Genomic DNA, 15,303 nt, shown 5'->3' on the forward strand with positions numbered 1-15,303 from the left:
GCTTGCATCCAGTCAGTACTTGTAAGCTTGCTGAGTTGAGAGCTGTGGGCCTGCTGTGGGCAGCTACTGTGGAGGCTCCGCACAGTCCAAAAGCAGAGTGGACCATGTGGCTAAGACATGCAGATCATAGCACCTGCAAGAGCTGACATGGGGAAGAAGCACAGGGCCTTGAAAGTCCCAAGAGCACAGACTGCAAAGTTCACCAGTTAAATTTCTACATCTGCTAGCAAAACACTGAGTATTACATAGGACAAAGGCCGTCTGGCCAGAAACCAGCCAGACCCTGTGGCAGAACAAATTTTGCATGTAAACTAATTAATCTTCGACTTTTTATTAAAAATAGACATGTAGAGTTTCCCCAGCAGCCAGTCACCACTGTGGTATGAGAGAAGAGAAAAGAGTAATCCCCAGTTCCAGTGGGACACTTGAGTTGGCCTGTACAGGCTCATGAGAGCCAACTGGCACACACTTCTAAACTCTACTTTCAGTGCCATCATGTTGGTAGCTTGAAATCAGTCATAATGGGATTATTTACACCAGGGAAAATAATAGCAAATGCTGAAAATCAGGATTTTTTTCCCAGAAGTGAGCTGATTTTTAAACTTTTACCAGCATACCACTGCCTAGTCCTCATACTTAAGGCAGAAATAATATGAGAAGAGGAAAAGAGTTCCTCATAACTGTTGCATCTGCAATTACATAGAGAAATGGTTGCTGGGAGTATACCTGTTCAACCAAAAATAAAATCTCAAGGCCCCCCCACAATTCCACCCCCAACTCCTGTGGACTGAACAGACTCCCTCTGGGCCAAGGGGACCTCAGAGAAACCTGAAGAACAGGTTTTTTCTATGAAAGGAAGGGAGTTCATTCATCAGACAGGCCTTGTTATACTCCCTCCCTTTAGAACATTAGTCACAATTGACCTGCACTACCATTAAAATAGAGATCATCATAAGATACAAAACAAATTCTCTGTGGCAGTAAGATACCCAGCTCCAATTTGACTGTGTCATAGCATCACATGACAGATAGCTGATCCTGAAGAAAATCAAAATATTTTATACTAAAATATATTTATTTGACGCATTTTGAAATGGCTCTGCAATGCCGTCTTTTGTGGGGAAAGTTGTTGACATCTGTAGAGTCTCCATAAATGTAGCTGGGTATTTCCTAGATTTACGAAAGATTAACTAAGAGCCTGACACTTTCTAGGCCTAAAAAGGGACACTTACCATCTTATTCTCTCTGAGGGCTGGTACCTATGAGGGTTCATCTACTTAACAAGAACCTTGGCTTTGGCAACCCTCTTTATCTTACTTAGCTCAAGCATTTCTTTCTACTGACTTCAAGTCTTTAGACAAAACTTAACTCTCTCAAGCAACTGTCAATCAAAATCTTTGAATCCACCTATGACCTGTAACCCACCTCTCTTCTAGATATTCTGCCTCTTTAGGCTGAACCAATATACACCATGGATTGATTTATGATTTTTACCTACAATAGCTGTCTCCCTAGAATGTGTAAAATCAACCTGTAACCTGACCACCTTGCCTTTGGCACACTTTCTCAAGACCTCTTGAGACTGATTTTTGGGCCATGGTTACTCATATTGGCTCAATATAAACCTCTTTAAATATTTCACAGGGTTTGGATTTTTTTGTCAACACTTGAAAAAGAAAAGGAGACAGCTTATTCTAACTAGGATATAAGATAATAATCCTAAAAGATATGAAAGGGTAGAAAGTATTAGATTTCAGAAAACTTTCAATGCCAAGTCAAAGAGACTGGCCTTTACCTCTTTATCTTAAGAAAAAAGATTTTGTGGGGGCCAGGCATGGTGGCTCATGCCTGTAATCCCAACACTTTGGGAAGCCAAGGCAGGCAGATCACAAGGTCAAGAGATCAAGACCATCCTGGCCAACATAGTGAAACCCCGTCTCTACTAAAAATACCAAAAATTAGCTGGGCATGGTGGCGCGCACCTGTAGCCCCAGCTACTCGGGAAGCTGAGGCAGGAGAATCACTTGAACTCAGGAGGCAGAGGTTGCAGTGAGCCAAGATTGCACCACAGCACTCCAGCCTGGCAACAGAGTGAGACTCTGTCTCAAAAAAAAAAGATTTTGTGGAGAAGAATGGCATTATGAGAAGGTTACCCCTTTCAGATAATCAATTTGGATGAAGTCATGTATAGAGAGTAATATTTTTAGAAACCACAATCATAGATTCTGTTAGATTGTATATAGTGCACCCTTGACATAAATAACTCCATCTTAGAAAAAGACACTATCTTACATTTCATAGGGCACATTGCCAACAGTGACAAGACATTTTGCTTAATGTATAAATAAATAAATACTGCATCTGACCAGATAAGGACATAAGCACACTCTTCCACTGTCAGTCTTTACTAAAGGACTCTGTGGCCATAAAAAAAGCTGGACTTCAGTAGCTTCAAACAGCTATCTTAACTGACACCATCTTGCTGTAACTCATGATAAGAACATGGCATCTGTCACTGAAGGCTCACAGTGCCCACATCAAAGATTCTTCCTTACAAGACCAACAAACCACTTGGCCTGGACCAGCAGATTCTTTCTTTTTGTCTTCATTGTTCTCCCTGGACTGGTCTGTTAACCTTTTCTCTTGATGTTAAATGTTATTTTGCTTGTTGTGGGATGTTTAATCTATAACATTTATATATTGGTTAAGTATACTGTTATGTATGGCTTACAATAGTGACTGACTTGTGGCGTGGCTTCAGTCTGGGTACCTGCAGCTTTGACTACTGAGTGAATGGGAAGTACTAAGGGGAATTGCGTCGTTGGGAACTCCATGTAGCTTGTGGCTTTTGTGACTGAAATAGCATCAGTAAAAGTCTGACATTGTGGAAAGACACAAACATTTGTGGGCCTGGTTATCTCTGACCTTGCACTCCTCACAAGAGACAGTATGAGAGTGAATAGAAAAAGGAGTGAACAATGACATGGAGACTAAACAGAAAGAGAGAAAAATAGTTTTAAAAAAAGAGATATAATAATCAATGCTTAATAAATAGCTTTATCTACAAATATTCCATATAGTCTTATTTTCCTACTGAGATTACTTTTCCTAGGTCAGATTTCAGATTACAGCTGCTTCAAAGCCAATGCATCAAGCAGATGAACTTCCACCAGTCACATGGGGTGATTATAATGCAAATTTCTGGGTTCTACTTTAAACCTATTGAATCAGAATCTCTAGAGATGGGCTTTAGGGATCTGTGTTTTAACTGCCACTCCTGGGAAATTTTCATGCACAGCAAATTTGAGATCAGCTTACCCAATTTAGTCATTGTGTGGTCTGGTATTTTAAATATATGTGATGCCCAAATGAGATTTGCCAGAGTGAGAAGGAGCGGTGGGGTATAACGGCATAACTGCACAATACATATGGTTAATGTAAGTTTAAAATATGGAGTTTCACCTTATTAACTTCATTGGCCACAGACTGTAGGTTTAAACTTGTCTGTTTCAGGAAGTTCCTCCATTTTTTTCTCTTTCCAGTTCATAGACCTCTTTCTTCACACCTCAGGTGCACAATTTCTTGTGTTTCTGAATTATCTGAATAATCCCACACCTATACTACTGACTGCCTTCAGCTGACTCCCTCATCCATGACGAGGTTGGAAAATTACCCTTGTGGGCTTTGGGAGCAGGATTCATGGGGTGACTGACTCCAGATTCAGAGCATAGTGAGTTTGACTGATGCTCTGATACTCATTAGCTTTATGACCCTAAGCTAGCAGATTTTGAACCTCAATTTTCTCATGTGTGGAATGGAGGAGAAAAAATAATTTTTAAAAAAGAATTTAAATGAGACTACTATGATGAAGTGCCTAATACAGTATTTATTTTTAAAATTCTAATTCACATTTTTCTAATTTTCTTGGAATCCAGATGAAAACTACTATTCTGACAGCAATCCTATTGACAAGGCAGAGTTCACTCGTTATTTCTCAGGGGACACATTTCAGGCAGCCATTTCATCAGCATGTCCTCAGTTCCCCTCTCTTTATGCTTACGGCATTTGGGAGAAGGCTATTCTCACAGCCCTTCTTCTCCTATTAGCTCACCCTCCCTTCTTCAAAGTGCTTCTCACCATTGTCAGTTCCCCTTACTCTTTTCAAACCCTAACACCACCCGCAGGTCTGGCCTGGTCCAGGTGTCTCTTCTCTCCAGAGAGGCTTCTATGTTCTGACAGCCACCATCTGGATTCAGAGATGCTCTAACGCTGACATCTGTCATAAACACAAATACATCTTGAACTTACATTCCCACATTCGTACTCTTGCTTAAGCCCATAGGCCCTTTCCAGTGAAGGAGTTTTGCTTTCTTTTAATTTGTTTCTTCTCCATAGCACTTTTCCTGACAAAATCCCTCTTCTCCCAGGACCCACTGTTTCCACTCTTCTCCCACAGGACACTCTATTGCTCTGGTTCACAAGGGTTTACTTCTGAGACAGTGACTCACATCATGTTTCTCTGATGAGAAGAAATTACGGCCTCAGGGCTTTGCTTTCTTCTGTATTCATGTCTCTCCAGTGTGAATGTTCATATTACTTCCACAGAATCTTTTTCCATCTGAAGTGCTCATAATGCTCTTTGAAATACCTGAAAGAAGGCAATGAAGAAATATGGCACCTTTACTGGTACACTGATTTTATCTGAAGATTAGGAAATAGGGGAAAGTATGAGAAACAAGGTAAGCAATGCCATGAGTAAATGATTTAAATAACATTTAATTTAGGTATACTTGATTATATTTTGATTTAGATCCAGGCAGAACACAAATGGTATAACCAAATGGTGAAGCTGAGGAGAGTTTAATAAAAAACTACTCATAGAGGAGTGAGCAGAACTAAGAGAAACCAACAAGAGACAGTGAATCACCCTGAGTGCAGGGGTCCATTGCCTCCTCTGGACTTGAAGGCGTCTAGGATGATCTGCTGCAGCTGTAACAACCAGCTGTCTATCTGTAGCTATGGCACTTGGCAGAGGGTCTGTTGAATCTGTAGCCCATCAAGGAGGGAGCAAAGTGAGTAAATAACCTGACCTCTCTATCCATCTCCACTCTGATCTCCCATTGCCTGTTGGTCAAATCTAACCATAAGCCAGAGGGCGAGAGAGGCCTATTAATGCAATTGATAGAGGCTGATGATGGGCCCTGGACCAGAAAGGAGGAGGAAATCAAGGAAGAGCAAACAAAGAATATCCAGCCCAGGGCAGGAAGGAAACTCATACCAGTTTTTAAGCTGAAGCAAAACTGAGCTTGAGAAACACTTATTTTGGCTCATCTTTATGTTCTGAAAGAGAATTGAGAGTACTCTGCTTATGAGACACCTAACAAAGAGTTGAAAAGCAAGGCTTGAGCAAAATAAAATATTTTTAGGTGCTTAAAAAAATGAATTATTTTATTTTATTTATTTTTGAGACAGGGTCTTGCTCTATTGCCCAGGCTAGAATGCAGTGGTGTGATCATGGTTCACTGCAACTTCCATCTCCCAGACTTAAGTGATTCTCCTGCCTCAGCCTCCTGAGTAGCTGGATCTACAGGCATGTGCCACCACACCCAGTTAATTTTGGTATATTTAACAGAGATGGGTTTTTGCCATGTTGTTCAGGCTGGTCTCGAATTCCTGGTCTCAAGCAATTTGCCTGCCTTGGCCTTCCAAAGTGCTCGAGTGACAGGCATGAGCCACTGCATCTGGCCATAAATTATTTTAATAGTGAGAGCCATACTTTTCACAGTCTATCAAGGAATTGCAGGCCTTTTGGTGCCTCAAAGTTACACATAAAGTGCCCCTGTTTCACCACATTACCTATGCCCAGCACCATCTATGAGGCTGTGACAAAAGGAAATGGCTCCCAGATGATTTGTGGAATCTATTCTAGATAGCTATTCTATCCCTTCAAAATGGGATCTATGTCAGATTCATTTGAGAAACCTTAGCTATTGCATCTCTAGTTTGAAGATTTATAAAGTGGTCAGAATTCTAAAAGCTCTTAGAAACTTTGGGGGGACCAGAAGACTGTTTTAGTTTCTGAAGGGATACCCACCTGGGTTTCAGACTAAGCTCTACTTGACTGGCTGTGTGGCTTTTAGCCATATATTTAATTTCTTGGAGCTTCCTTTCTCCACACATGAAATGAGGACACTTATTTTATTTTCCTCACTGAATTATGGTAAAGAAATAATTGAGAAAAATTTTCAGGTGGGCATTGATATAAGTATTCAAACATAGCAGCCAGTAGTAGTAGTAATAGTAATCTTAGTATGTTCATCAGTATTGTCTTCATTATCATTGCTCACTTAATTTAGCATCATATAACTCAGTTTTCCAAACCAACTTGAGCAAATCACCCTCTGACTATAGCACTTGTTAAGATCACATGGAAATGGTATACTGTGTTGAGATGTCATAATTGGGAAAGTCTGACCTGAATTTTCTCTCCCATAGAAGGCAGTAGGTCTCAAAAGAAAGAGTTTCTTCAACCTCAGTCACCTGGGAATTTTGTTCAAATGCACATTCTGACTTAACCAGTCAGAGATAGAGCCCGAAGTTCTGCATTTTTAACAAATTCCTAGAGAGTGCTGATGCTGCTGCAGCTGGTTATTATTTCCTGGTTCCTGCTTTAATTTACTAGGCATGAAATAGGCTTGATCCACTTGATATTAGACAAATAGATGGGTTTTGTTTTTGTTTTTGTTTTGTTTTTACAGCCATTGCTCCTACAAAATTGAACCTCTGGCTCTGGGAATTAAGAGTTGGAGGGTAGGGTTTGATATGTGGATTAAAATCAAAGGAATAAGTCACTCTGAGCAGCTGCATAATGTTATAAGATTTGGGGAAGTACAAGAAGGTCACAAAAGGGAGACTAAAGAGGTGCCCAGAAATAGATAGCCTGTAACCAGTGTATCATATTTCCCTGAATGTTCAGCCTTCATTTTAAGAAAAAAACCCATATGCTTTCCAACACCCACCACACAGTCCTCACACACCACCCTTCCCTATGAGCAGTTTCATCACAACAGTTTTTAAAGTATCCATCTCACAATCACTTAAAAAGCAGTAGATATTATGCATTTTCTGCATTACCCTAAAAATCACACTAATAATGTATGACTCCCCAGAAACTGAGATCATCCCCTTCAATGTTCAGAAGATGAAGTCTATTAGCATTTTTCTTACCTTGCATCATGATGGCCTTTCCCACCTGCAAATGGAAAGCAATGGTCATCATGTGCACATGTGCATAAACACCAACCCAAAGTGCTGTGATTGTAGTGATTTTAATAATAGAAAAAAAAATGTAAAAAACCTGACGGCACAGTTATTTTTTTTTCTGCTAACTTGCAAAGCAAAAAAAAAAAAAAAAAAAAAAATTCATTTCAGAATTAAACATCCAGGCTTTGTCCATTGTTTTTTTCTATTTTAAATCTGAAGTCAGTGACATTCCTGCAGTGCTCTGGTAGCTACCAGTGGTAAACTAATCTCTCTGATCCAAATATATCAATTAGTCTAAGGTCTGTTTCTTCAGAACATGTTAAGGTATTTTCCTTGTAATTTCTTGAAGCTAGAATACCCTTCACACATGCTCCCTGCCAAACAACCTCCTCCCCTCATGTTTTCCAAGACCTGGTGAGGCTGTAACACAAGGTGACACGGAGTAAAGTCTCTAGGGTTGGACAGAACAGAGTCCCAGTGACCCCTCCCTAGTTATATGACTTTGGACATGTTATTTCACCACAGTAAGCCTGAATTCTCTCATCTATAAAATGACAATAATAATATAGCCCCCATCTTGGTGTTTCTCCAACTATGACAAGTTTGCTAGTGAAACAGTATTCACTGCCTGAGGACAAAAGGAGTCATTTATCAAGTCAAAAATGTATTGACTGAAATGTCACTGTAATGAGATGATATAGGAGAAAGGAGACTCTCTCAGTGGAGGCTTCCTAGTGATATTTATAAGGATTTTTATTAGCTTTTATGTGCAGTTCCTGACTATTGCTCCACAATCCAATTTATGTTAAATATGTTTTTGTCTTATCTGAGTTGTAGATATCCTTAAGGATATCTATTCCCTGATAGCTTTATACTCTCCACTCACTACATCTATAGAGACTTTATTTAACAAATGCTTTCAAACTCAAAATCTAGTCAAAAAAAAGAAGGAGTCTGGGCGCGGTGGCCCACGCTTGTAATCCCAGCACTTTGGGAGGCCGAGGCAGGCGGATCACGAGGTCAGGAGATCGAGACCACGGTGAAACCCCGTCTTTACTAAAAACACAAAAAATTAGCCGGAGGTGGTGGCTGGCGCCTATAGTCCCAGCTACTTGGAGAGGCTGAGGCAGGAGAATGGCGTGAACCTGGGAGGCGGAGCTTGCAGTGAGCCGAGATCACGCCACTGCACTCCAGCCTGGGCGACAGAGCAAGACTCCGTCTCAAAAAAGAAAAAAAAAAAAGGAAAGAAGAGAGAGGAATATGTTTACTAGGTGCCTAATCTAATTATCTCTCATATAACCTCATTTTTATTTATTCTCACAACATTTTGATTAAAACAGCATTAATATCCTTTCTTCCTCCTTTCCTTACATCCTTTTTTTCTTTCTTCCCCCTTCTTCCCTTTTTCCTTCCTTCTTTCCTTTCTTCTTCTCTCCATTTATTTTCTTCTTTTTTCATCATCTTTTTTCATCAGAGAATTCTCAGACCACTCTCCATTTATTTCTTTATCTTCCTTTCTCATCATCTTGTTTCATCAGAGAATTCTCAGACCAAGTGAGACAGATAACTATAGAGGTCCTAAAGCCAATAAAACTTGGTCTCAGAAGGTACACGCAAGTGTGTAGAAAATTCAGAGCCCATGCTCTGTTTACCAGCTCACATTGCATACTAAGTAAAGACACATTCCTGTATTTCATGTGAATGGGCCAATGGGACTCCAAGGGAAGTCATTTCTGCTCCATCTTAACTGCCATGTACTTAACTGCCAAGCTCCTGAGGATCTGCTCCCTCTAGTAGGAGGCATCTGGGACCACAAAGGAACTTCTGTAATGATCTTTCCATTTTTATGGAAAGAAGATGTTGTCACTAAGCACAACGAAACCCAACAATTCTGCATAAGGACCAAGGGGTCCAGAACAGTAATCAGAATGGCAGAGTGAGACAGGGAAGCCTTTTAAAAAGAAGTGAATTTTGTACAAGGAATGTGCTAATTGGCCCTGGAGTGTGACTGACCAATAGCAGCAATTGACTTGGAAAGACCTGAGGGCCTCACCCTTCAACCCCGCAAGAGCTTTAACATTCATCTTCTTGATAGACTGGCACAGCCAATTAACTTTCTCCTCTGCTCCATGAGATGTGATTGTACAACTTCTAATAGAAAAAAAGAAGCCAGCCTTTAATCATCTTCTCTGTCAGGTAATATACACTATGCTACTTACATTGTTTTAATTAATCCTCACAATTCCGTTATTAAAATAAGTCCTGCTATTTCTGTTTTACAAAAAAAGACACAATCTCAGAGATACTGTGATGTGCCCAAAGTTTTACAAGTCACAGGCCAATATTTAAATCCAAATTTCTTGAGCTCAAGAGCCTTTATTATTTTCACTACATCATTTCATCAAATGCTAGTTGTGGTCTTTCACATAAGAGTAAGAAACCTTTGATTTGCATCTGAAGCCGTGTGCCACCAAATTTGAGACCAAGTGCTTTTGAGCCATCTATCTATACACACATAGTTCCCCCCTTTGGTAACCAAGAACTCACTATCATTGGAGAAGCTTAGGGAATAATCTGAGCCCTGGGAGAAGAAGTTTTCTCTGGACCAGAGTTTCTCAGAAGTCAATTGTCTATAAACCTTCTTCATTTTTTTTAACATCCACTCATACCAACTACACCATTATTTGTATATCATTTCTTTTTTTAACTCAAATTATTTTGTTTTAAGAGCACACTTTATATCACCAGCACAAATAGAATCAGCATCAATTAATTAATTTTATGTTAACGAAAATCTGAGTTACCCCTTAAATTATCATCTGTATCTTCAGGAAAATGTTGACCAAGTAGAAAATACTGCTCTAGGCAAAGCCAACCCATATTACCAATACATCACAACTATTAACTTATTTGAATCTCTTATTAATAGATCTGCTCAGCTGGTATAATTCAGTGTTCCGGAATGTAATCCTATTTGGGACCTCTTCCCTTGTTTGTCTTATTTTGTTTTTAATTAACACATAATAAGCGTACATATTTATGGGGTACAGGGTGATGTTTTGATGCATGTAATGATCAAATCACTATACAATGTGCCACTTTTAAATCACATCTTAGCCTCTGAGATCATGATGAAGTATAGTCTTCTTTTCATTTTTCTTTTTTTTTTTGGTAACAGCTTTATTAAGATGAAATTCAAATGCTTAAATATTGACTCATTCAACATGTATAATTCACACAGTTGTGCAATTATCCCCACAATCAATTTTAGAATATCCTCATCTTCATTGTTCAAAAAAAAAAACAAAAGCAAAACCCTGTACCCTTTCATAGTCACCCTTATTCTCCCATCTCTTGCAGCCGTAGGCAACTGCTACTCTACTTTCTGACTCTACAGATTAGCCTATTCTAGATATTTAATATAAGTTGAATCATACTATCTGTGACCTTTTGTGTCTGGTTTCTTATACTTAACATGTTTAAGGATCATCCATGTTGTAGAATGTATCAGTACTTCATTCCTTTTTATTGCTGAATAATATTTTGCTGTATGGAAATTGTACATTTTGTTTATCTGCTCATCAGTTTGTGGGCATTTGAGTTGTTTCCACTCTTTGGCTATCACGAATAATGCTGCTATAAACATTCCTGTAAAAACGTTTGTGTGTATGTGTGTTTTCATGTCTTTTGAGTCTATGCCTAGGAGTGGAATTGCTGGTATGATGAAGAGCTTTAACAGTGTTTGGGGTTCTGTTTTAAATTGCCTTTTTGACCTCAATTTAATGACTCAATGAAATGATATTATGCCTTCACCCATTCATTATAAGACGAGCCAAACAAGTCCTGCACATTTACCACAGAGGGGTCTTTTAAGGCAGAAATTGTATCATAATCATAGATAGAGACTAAAGAATCTGGGTTCTGCCACCAACTAGCAAAATGTTCATGAGCAAATGACTTTACTTGCTAGCCTCCATTATCCTTATCTGGAAAATGAAAGGATTAGATTTGTCATTGCCTGACATCCTTCCTGACTTTAATACTCTGTAATTTTATAAGCATATATGAAAGCATTTTGACAAGTTAAAGGTAGTTTTAAAATATAAGCCGTCATTATCACCTACTGCCTCCTTGCTGAGAAATGGCTGTGTCCTATGGTGAAATAACATCAGCATTCGATCTTGAAAAGTATGCCCAAAATAGACCATTTTCTCAAAAAACAAGACCATGTTCTCATATAATTCTCAGGTGCTTATGGGACCTATCAAAGGATGGGAAGATATACGTATTTTTCTCTATGTAATTCTACTTTCTTAAACAAAGAAAACACTGTAAGGAGGATCCGTGTGTTATCCCTAAGCAATATATTTGCAGCACTTCCCTGGTGACATAACTGGCTCTGGAAAGGAACACTGAGTTATATCCTTTGGGGTAACTGGAATCACAGTGAAATTGTCACACAGAGAACTGAGTTGAAGGCTTGGAGAAAATGAGCACTGTAGCACAGAAAATTTTAAAAGGTACAATTAACTGTGTGATAAACACAAAGAATACACTTTTACCAAAATGTATCAGTATGATTAAGCTTAGAAATCCCAGGTAGTTCAGTTTCTTGAGTAGTCTCATTTCACATAGGAAATACATTGAGGTACACTATCTATCTATATAGCACCACTACCAATTTAAAACTAGATACGATTATCCCTCATGGTTCTGTGGATTGACTAGTCTCAGTTGTTCATGGATTCCAACCTAAGTTTCTTTATGAGGTTACTCTCAGATAGTTGGGATCATCATCATCAGAATGTCAGATATACAAGATGGCTTGAGAGCTGGCCACTTCATCTCTGTGTTAATACTTTAGTTCAGGAGAGTTTATCTTTGATGCCTTTGGCACTTAAAAATTTACAAATTGATGTATATCAATTTTTTTATATCTTTTGATCATCAGGATAGTCCTGTTTAATAAATAGATCAAGAATAAAAAAACAGATTCAAATATGCTAATAGTTACCTAAAACAGCATGGCTATGCATAATAGAAAAAGCCCCCCCAAATTGTTCTATTCTTGGTCCAGTATTCTTTTCATTATAATACCCTATCACTTCTTTGATTCTATGCAACCATAGTCTATTACTGAAAACTTTCATAAAATCGCTTTGACTTTTTTTACCCAAACTTGCCTGCCAATAATGGGCAATAATTGAGCCTTATGCAGCCCTCTACAATCTAGAGTAAGTCAAATCTATCTTATACTTCGGAGCTCTTCAAGTGTTTGAAAACTCAGTTGTGTTCTAAGATACCACTTTCTTCCATTTCTCAATTATCTTTATGAATTCTTTTTCTGTCCTTGGCCTATGCATATTGGTCAACATGTTTTTAACATCTATATTATTTTGATTAATCAAACATGAGATTTTGGGATTGGAGTCATATAATTACTTGACAGCAACAACTGTGTTGATTTCCTATACCCCATTCTCTCCCTTCAGAGTGATGAGATGAGACCCAGATATTACCCTGCATGTGCAAATGATTTTTGTTCTTTGGCACTACGAGAGAGAAACCTTGAAGGTATGAATCTATGAACTTATATAGGAACTGCTATATAGGAACTGCTATATAACTGCTATTCTTCCCTGGAAAGAGATAGATAAACCTTTGCTCTCTAGTATTTTACAATCTTTTAAGTTATAAACAAATGGCCCCAGAGATTTTATCTCCCCCTGAAATAGAGACATAGCTACTAGAGAGAAAGCTTTTAATATTTCTGGAAGTCTCCATGCAGTCACCCTTTAATTGCCAGTATTTGTTGTTTCACTTAGTTTTTTTTGCTGGGGTTATAATTCTGTAAAACTGTAAAAATACTTTCTCTAGTTCCACATTAGTGTGCTCAGTGGTTAAGCCTTCAGCTCACTGGTCATCTCATCTCATGTAACAAAAGCTGCCAAGCGCTTTTCATGCACCAAATACTACATCTTATATATGCTATTGAATCCTCGGTCTCTCTTTTAGCACAAACTATTCCTTCAGCTTCAGATTTCCAATGTAACTTTCCAGGTGGCATCTGCATGACAATGTCTTTGGGGCATCTAAAACCCAGCGTGTTAAAAAATAAACCACTCACCTTCTCTTCCTAAACCATTCATCCCCATTTTTAGATACTTATGTATTAGGACCCTAGAGTCAAGAACATAAAGAGCCCAATAATCACACTAGTCTTCTCCAACTCACTGTGCCTTTCCTTCCTTTAAAAAAAAAATCCTTAGTACCTACAATGTGTCAGGCACTAACAAGCCAGCAGTCAACAAAGCAATCAAATTCCATGCTCACAAGGAGGGTAGAGAGACAGGCAATTGGCAGGTAAGCAAATGATCACACAATATAACGGGTGAATTAAATATTAAAAAGAAAACAATAAAGAGATTCTGGTATTTCTATTAACTGTATTACGAGAGAGTCATATTAGAAAATATTGGTTTTGATCTTTGACCCAAGGTTTGACTTCTGAAACAACAGCTGAGTCACACACAAGAAAAAGAATGATTTTCAATTCATCATCACTGATTAAGCCTTCCTTAAAAATATGATTCTCACCCAGATATAAAGCAAGATAGAGATGCTTGTGCTTTGAAAGAGCCAGGGTCTGACTCTACCCTCTTTCCCCCATCAGTTCCACTGCACATCCCAAAATGAAAGTGGTCTCTTGAGTCCTTAAATCCTTGAGTGTCAGTGTAGCATAGGGAGCTAAAGAAATAGGAAAAGAGGTGAGAACAGAGTAGTTTGGGGCTTATAGTTTTTCATACACTTTCTTTGAAGGAATAAGAATTACTGCTTGCTTTATGTTGTGCAGAAAATAACTACATATGAGCGTGTGCTTTTGTAGCCTTGAAAAATCCTTCGTGCTTGGGTCTATTTTCTAGATTGATATATGCTTGTCGTAGAATCTGAACATCAATAGTTTCTGACATTTTCTTTAAAACACTGAAGCATCTTAAAGTCTAATCTATTTTGCTTCCTCCTGAATTGGATTCTGCACACTGAGAACTGTACATGAGATAAGAGGAAAATTCGGTGAGAAACTTTCTCCACTCATGGTCCAAACAAGTAACTTTTATAAACAGTATTAATTTATGTACTTAATTGACATTAATCAGAAGAGAAATAAAGTAAGCTGATAACTTTAAAAGAAAAGTTGGCCATATTGGCAATATGTGGTCAAGATCTGAACTTCCTCATAAAAATGATTTTTTTTCTTTACAAACAATATACCATGAGATTTATGCAACAGGGATTTCTGGCCTGAGGAAATTGGTACAAGAGAATTTTTTACAGAGATATATCCGTATCTTCAAGAATAGGAATGCAGAGAGAGAACAACATGCAGACACAACGCTGCAAAATAATTTTATCTCAGTGGGATCAAAATGTTTCTGTGAAGCTGCTACAGCTTCCCCTCTCAGAATATATTGCTTTGTCTTAAATGCAGAACCACCAAGAAAAAAAAAATGATAGAGAAAACAGAGGAATCCAAAATAAGCATGTTAAGTAAGGATTCATAGAAAATGCAAAGAGCAAAATCATAAGGTATATTTTTCTTTTATTTTCTACTAGATTTTATTCCTGAGTTCAGATGTCTCCTCTCATATAGATAATTCAACTGTTTTTTATTTAAAGTCAGTTTTATTGTAGTAAATATTTTTGGAATTCAAACTCAACAATCACTGCTATTGACCCACAGCAGGGATCAAGAAGGAAACCTATATTTCCATCCCCAGTTGGCAATAATGAGATACCCCTCCCCCACTCAGGTGGAGTCAAAAGGCCTAGTGAAGAAACAAGAATTTTATAATTAGCCAATGGTAATAAGGTTACCTCCACTGCATTGTCAGTAGAGCCACATGAAATGTTAGAATTCCTACCCCTACTCAGTGGTAGTAAAAAGACTATTCAGTTGTCAACAAAAACTAAGGAACCTCGGTCCTTACTGACAACCACCTGACAGTAATCATGAAGGACCCACCTTTCTACTGCTGGAGT

The 15,303-nt window shown here is 38.4% G+C and overlaps 1 long non-coding RNA gene across 2 annotated transcripts in view; it reads right to left on the bottom strand.

Annotated features, from left to right (window-relative positions):
• LOC134732326 (uncharacterized) overlaps nt 1–15,303 on the bottom strand; it is a 107,899-nt gene that overhangs the window by 28,813 nt on the left and 63,783 nt on the right. The window contains exons 2-3 of one of the 2 annotated variants that reach the window (XR_010115367.1): nt 4,509–4,648; nt 4,119–4,276 (exon numbers count right to left, since the gene is read on the bottom strand). This is a non-coding gene — a long non-coding RNA (uncharacterized lncRNA). Of the gene's footprint in view, nt 1–4,118; nt 4,277–4,508; nt 4,649–15,303 lie in introns of those variants that run through there. The other variant, XR_010115368.1, reaches the window with a different exon arrangement.

Source organism: Symphalangus syndactylus, chromosome 14, assembly GCF_028878055.3.
Source record: "Symphalangus syndactylus isolate Jambi chromosome 14, NHGRI_mSymSyn1-v2.1_pri, whole genome shotgun sequence".
NCBI lineage: Eukaryota > Metazoa > Chordata > Mammalia > Primates > Hylobatidae > Symphalangus > Symphalangus syndactylus.